General features: G+C 32.3%; 1 pseudogene; it reads left to right on the top strand.

The window, feature by feature from the left end:
- The first annotated feature begins 3,603 nt into the window (after positions 1-3,603).
- Positions 3,604-7,064, top strand: LOC149546586 (mavicyanin pseudogene; annotated as a pseudogene).
- The last annotated feature ends 214 nt before the right edge of the window (positions 7,065-7,278 follow it).

Raw genomic sequence — 7,278 nt, 5'->3', positions numbered from 1 at the left:
GAGAACTTCAAACCATCAAATCAATTGAATTGATCAAATATGATATCTATGATTCAATAATAATAGGTTACTCACACGTTCCAATCCGTGCATGCCCGTATACTCAGAAATTGTTGTGCTTTATAAGGAAAAATAGGATCTTTATTTGATTTGAAAGGAAAAATTACAATGTATGACTTCCACCCACCTAAAAGGGTTATTTTAAGTCCTTCACCATCTGTTCCAACCAAAATTCAAAGGTTGTGACCATTGGTGGGTGTTTTAACAAATGTCAAGCAACTTTTTGTTGCATTTAGCAAGTTTTTGCAATTTTAACAAATTGTGCAATATGACCCTTCTAGGACCTTTTCCATGTGCCTTATGGGCCTATAATATTTTTATAAACTTAAATAAATTCCTTTCCTATGCTAGATCTAATAAATGCCTCTTGAACATAGTCAAAACCCATGGTTTATAAAGTACCAAATGGGGACTAGGTCTTACAATTAGGCTCAAATTATTGAATACTTATGACTCCCTTATAAGAAATGTCTCTTAGGCTTAAATTCCTTTTAGTAGAGCTCATAAAGAGTTAAAAATTAAGATTCCATGGTGAATGGAGGGTTAGGTGCTCCCACACCATACTCCCTTGCTTGAAAAACTCAAGTCCCACTTGAGGATAGTTGCTCAACAAATGTGCCATGCTTGGAAATGTATTCTTAATTCATCCATTTAGTATCTATGTCTAGTAGACCCTTCCATATGAACAAATAGTCAGTATAGGTCTTCTTCCTTGTCTTCTTGGCCACCCTTGAAACCAAAATATTTTCCATCTGAAGTGGTTGACTAGGTGGTAGATATTTGATCCATTCTGCCTGAATCTCATCAAAATCCTGCATGTCATCATTAGTACTTGCACCACCTTTGAAAATGGTGAGATTAGAAATATTAAATATAGGGGAAATTTCTATTTTAGGAGGCAAAGAAATTTCATAGGCATTTTCTACATATTTGGTAAGGTACCATAAAAGGTTGCCTAGTGATTTGTTCACTACTTTAGTTTGCCCATCCATTTCTGGATGGTAGGCAGAATTGAAGGACAAGTTTTTGTCTATCTTTTTCCATAAGGTTCTCCGAAAATGACCCTAGAATTTAACATCTTTGTCTAATATTATGGATGTTAGCACTTCATGTATCTTGACTACTTCCTTAAAAAACAAGTTAGCAATATGAGAAGCATCATTAGAGCTCTTACAAGGAACAAAGTGAGCCATTTTCCTAAATCTATCAACAATGACAAAAATGCTATGAAATCCCTTTCTTGCCCTTCGAAGTCCTAAGACAAATTCCATACTTACACTACCCCATGGCTTTGTTAGAATAGGTAGGGGTTGATAAAGTCCCTAATTTATCCTTACTCCTTTTCCTCTTTTGTATATTGTGCAGCATTCAATAAATTTTCTAATATCAGTAGGTAGTTTGGGCAAAAAATAGTTTCTTCCTACCAATTCCAAAGTTTTATCAATCCCAAAGTGTCCTCCTAAAGTACCATAGTGCTTCTCTCTTACTAGGTTTTCCCTCATGGAGCACTTAGGAATACAAATTTGTCCTCCTCTGAATAGAAGGCCATTCTACAACAAGTACTCTGAATATGTGGTGTCATAGGCATCTAATAATGTAGAACAGACCTTGTGGATTTCTCCAAACTCTAGATCATCCTTATACATGTTTTTAAGGGCATTTGTCCCCATACTTTGCATTTGAACTTCTTCCACCAAGGTGATTCTCCTGCTTAGGGCATCTGCTACATTTAATGCAGTACCTTTCTTGTGTTTGATGGAAAATGTGAAATCTTGAAGTTTCTCTACCCATTTCATATGTTTGCAACTCAACTTGTCTTGGCTATTGAGAAAGCTTAATGCATGGTTGTTTGTATAAACAATGAACTCCTTAGGAAAAAAATAGTTCCTCCATTTCTTTAGGCCCTGAACCATAGCATATAGTTCTAGGTCATCGGTAATGTACTTTTTCTTGTCATCATTATGTTTTTTTGAGAAGAAAGCAACTGGTCTCCCCTCCTAACTAAGAACTGCTCCTTTTGCAAGGTTGCTAGCATCACTATCTACTATGAATAGCTTGTTGAAGGTAGGTAGTGCCAAGATAGGATATTGTGCTAGTGATCTAGTGTGTCTCCTGCAAGGATTCCTTTGTATTTCTGAAGGAGGTTATTGATTTCTTTTGGTACTTCTTGATGGTTTGGTTATGCCATTGGCTTGAGGACACTCTTCATTCTAAATTCTAAATGTGAAAAACTTGTGAATAAAATTATATTCTATATATCCTTGGATCTTTTTGTTACGTTCTATTTGCAATATAAAATTTTTAAAATAATAAAATAATTGTCATGTATTCTTTTTTAGTATATTGATTTTTAGTTGAAGTATTTATTTCTATCTTGATAAATGTTGTTATTAACAATTAAAATGTTGTTTATGACTATTTAGTTGAAATATTTTTCACATGAAATGTTAGTATTAAAATATTTAGTTGAAATATTGATTTTTCAAATTCTATTATTTCACAAAATAAGATATTAGAATCTTTTTATGACTAAAATTTATTACTCATGACCTCTCTTTTCTCTAATAGAATTTTAATGCTACTCAACAATATTTTAGACTATAGAAATTAATTTTAAAATTGTACATTGAATATAGTTCATCTACATTAATAACTTTAAATTTGCAAATATATTGCCGGTGATGGAAATGAATCTATGAAATTCAGACATATCAAATAATCATGCATGAATATAGAAAAAATTGCCACATAGTACCAGTGCTGGAAATAAATCTACCAAATTTTTCCTAAACACATTTCAAATTATCATGCATGAAAACAGAAAAATGTGGAAACTATTCAAATGGACAAACTATTCAAACGTAATCATCTGCAGCTTAGACTTTGTTTTATCTCAGTCGCTCAATAAAACTTATTCTCCCTTTTTACTCTTTTGCCCTCCAACGGCGTACGAGAAACTAGCATGAGAACCTATATTTAAAGCTTGAGTCTTAATGAATTAGTCCATCATTGTTAAAAAAATAAGGAATTGTCATTAATTTTTTAAATACTTTAATATAAAGGTGGTGTATTTCTATTTGTAAATCTAAAAATACAATCACTCTAACTAAAATATAGTATAATCACTCTAACTAAAATATAGTATAATCAAAGTGTGGTGGAAAAGAAGAGAAATGCTAAATTTATAGCATTTATATATTATATTATATAAAAAAAATTTAAAAAATTAATAATCTAACTAGTGGTGTCGAAACCAAGAGAAAAGATAAATTTAAGTTGTAGTCTTAATTAATTAGTCCACCTTAATTAGAAGAAACAAAGGGTTGTCACTATTATTTTTTAAAATTTTAATAGGAACTTGGTGTATTTCTATTTTGAAAATCTAAAAATAACATTTAACAACTAGTGGAAGGAAAAAAAAGGGGGTGGGAAGGGAAGGCTGGGGACTATAAATAGGGAGGGTGTGGACCATAAATGCCTACCTCTCCACTCTTGTTTTGCAGTTTGAATAGGAGAAAACGAGCATATTGAGGACTAGAAGGAATGGCAGCTCTGGTGAAGTTATTAGTTTTGTGTATGTATTTGTGTGCATCTACAAAGGCCACGGGCACCCAGTACGCTATTGGAGACGAACAGAGGTGGGACTTCGGTGTAGATTATATTGACTGGGTTTCCACCAAAACATTCCATGTAGGCGACACCTTGGGTAAATTTATCTTTTAACCCTTCTACTTTTCCTTGTTAATAGTAATAGTAATAGTAATAACAAGAGGTTTATTGAATCAACTGAAATAGTGTTCGAGTACCGAGGTGAATGGCATAACGTCTTGGAGGTTGAGAAGCGGGCATATGAATCGTGTGACACAAGCAATCCAATAGAGGAGTTTCAAGGGGGTAATAACAGGATTTCACTTACCAACACGGGGACAAGGTATTTCATTTGTGCAGTTCCCACTCACTGCAATGTAGGAATGAAGTTGGAAGTCACCGTTTCGCCCGGTACTCATGTCCCTAAACACAACAGCGCGCAAACTGCTCCAGCCGGTAATTTTACTCGCACATCCAAGCCACAGCAGCAGCCTACCTGCGTAGGACACATGTTACCGATGAGAAATGTGCCTACCTCCCTCCACGTCATTCCATTCTTTTATCCTTCCATCCTCTGGCTTTTCTTTCTCCTTCCTCTTCTCCTTCTTTTCTCTCTTTTATTCTCCTCTCTTCTTCTTCTTCTCGTCCTCACCCCGAAACTCTTTAGAACTCTTTCACTCCCTATTGCAACAGATTTTAAATTCTGAACGCCCACTCTGTACTTATCTACTTTTCTTATATTTTCGATTAATTGAAAAAATTAGATGTAAGATTTCTCGCTGTAGCTCACTTTTTCCATGGAATAAAATGAAAAAGGTATGTTTGTACAAATGGTGTGGATTAATTCCAAGCTATTTGGAACTAAGAACTGCTTTCCACATTCATTATTCTTTGAAAAGGGCGAAACAATCGGCAACCACGAAAACTGGAAAAGCCTTTAATATTTCTAAGCAGTAATATTCACCACATCAACGGAATCCGTAGCAAAATCAAGTCCAAATTCTATGGTCTTGCTTTTCTTACTTTTCTTACAAAATCAATCCATGTCCTAGAAATGGTATTGCTTTTCTTACAAAATCAATCCAATTTTAGTCATTACAAAATATAAAATATTTATAGTAGTAGACTGTGATGTTGTAAATGGAAGATGACCCAAAACTCTTTTTTTCTATGGATGCAACATTTTGGTCTTTCAGCGATGACCATTGTTAGGATGGCTGCAGATTATGTAGCACAGATGAAAAATACAATAGTCTAGATTTTTGGAATTCCTATTTCAATAGGAATTTAAACACAATTTAATTGAGAAACCAAACACTGTAATTATGGAATTTCTGTTTCAACCTTAACTATTAACCATAAAAGATAAATGATTAACTAGAAAAGAAAATAAAGTTTCTGAATCCCCGTGCGAAATGATATAGGTTTTCACATTTTTAGCCTCTTTCTCTTGATGATGGGTTTTATATTAATAGCCAAAATTTCCACTTTGTTCTTTATTTTTTTTATGAATGAAGCTTTAAAACATTTAGTTAAATGTATTATTTTTTTCAAATTATGAACTGGTGGAATTTGTTTTTGATTTTGATAGTATACTTTTTTATCAATATTTTGTGATCTATCATCAGAATAAAAGAACTTTTTGATAGTATACTTTTTGATCAATATTCAATCTTAATAAAATGATTACAAAAAATCAGATTAATTTAATTTTTTTTAAAAATAAAACAACTTATTATTTAAATTTAAGTAGTTGTCTACCTTTATTTACATATTTTAACTCTTAATAACTTAGTTTAATTAATTTAAAATCTTGGTTTCATAAATTGATTTAATAGTTTTCAATTTGAACAATCAAGAATAACTAAACTTTATCAATGCTAAGTTTACAATTAAGTTAAAAAAATTCAACCTATCACAACTTTTAATCTACACAGACTCTACTCTAGGTTTTCCTATACTGATAGCTAATAGCTAATTTACACAATCAAGAATAACTAATAGCTTGATTAAGTTGAGTCTACACTAAATCATTAAATGATAGGCTATTTATGAGGAGATTGATGATAGGCTATTTATAAGGGAATTGCCAATGTGAATCTAAGGTTTCATAGAGAGAAGATAGATAAACCAATGAGATGGAAAAATCAACGAGCCTGTCAAAATGTATTTTAAATTTAGTTATGTGTTGGATAAAGTCAACTTTGACTATTTAACACTTTTGCTCTAGGAATTAAGCTTAGTGTGTGATATTTTAGCCGTTTCCAACAATCACAAGTGAAACTGAATAAAAATAACAACAAGAAGAAAGAATCATTGCAAGGATTCATTGTCACGTAACCAATCAAATTACTGTGGATGAGGATGGATAAAATTTTGAATGATCTCTTGTTTCCAAATTTATGCCTCACAGATTTATAGAATAATATAATTGTAACAAAATTGTAAAATACAAGTGAGGAACTTGGAAAATTAGTTCATTGTGACTAAGAAAAAACAAACAGTTAGTTATTATATTCTTTTAATGTTAGTTATTATATTCTTTTAATATTTTAATATCAAGTAAATCTAAAAATAACAATAGAAATATAACAGGAAGAAAATATTTATAATAACTACTAGAAACAAGGACGCATAGCGTCAAGTTCCTGCCGAAAGCTTATAAAATCAAAGTGAAAACAAGTATAGGTCAAAAGGAAATATGTTCAATTCTCCATTTGCATTGGTTAAGGATTAAGTAGAAGCATACAAAGAGGCCATGTGCTTTTTATAGAGAAAGAGGTAGAATGTGAAAAGCCAAGGTTGGGTTGGTGATGAAACAAGTAGTAAATTGTATTAATTGCTTTGTTATTCAACAAAAACAAATTTGAACACATTTTGTTCTATAATATAATAAAAGATCTAAAGCACTTATCTAAAATATTTTTACTGGGATATCTCCATAACATTGAGGAGTATAAGTGTGAAAAGAAAAAAGAGGTAAAAGTGAAATTTATGGAAAGAAAAAAGACGATCAAATAATTTCTAAAAATTTGAAATAATATATGTTATTTTTAAATTTTGTTTCAATTTATACAATTATATAAGTGACATTAAGATTAAGATTATTTTGATAGTTTTTATAATAATTTTTTTGACAGTACTTAATTTGATTTTATCATTTATAATTTTCATATTAATTAAAACCTTTTTTAAAGTTAAAATAAATTTAATTCTGTAAGTTTGCTAAAGATTTGGCCATTCCATGTCCCGGATTCTCAATACATAACGTAATTTCTCCTCTGAAGAACAAATTGTTCAGTGGGCGCATGGAGCAGAAGATTGTAGAGCCCCAGTGTCAGATCCCAAGGGCTCTTCCAAGACGTAAGCTTCTCCTTCCCACCTTTGCTCCCGGTGAAGACCGCCCCAGCCCATAGAATTTTAGGGGCAGGCTATCGAACTTCTGCATGCCCGTGTAGGGATGCCCTTCTCTCCTTTCACTCACAAGCCGAACACCTAACGAATTGGCATATAGATATTTCTATCGCTATAGATAGGGAAGGGCATGACAAGCGAATGGAGGGAAAGAAGCAGGCAGATGGATATTATTACCAGAGGGAAAGGCCATGTCACTGATTTTCATCCCCGAAA

Source organism: Cupressus sempervirens, chromosome 7 (assembly GCF_028749045.1).
Source record: "Cupressus sempervirens isolate cs-2001-9-10 chromosome 7, ASM2874904v1, whole genome shotgun sequence".
NCBI lineage: Eukaryota > Viridiplantae > Streptophyta > Pinopsida > Cupressales > Cupressaceae > Cupressus > Cupressus sempervirens.
This window is presented reverse-complemented; position numbering and strand designations above follow the sequence as displayed.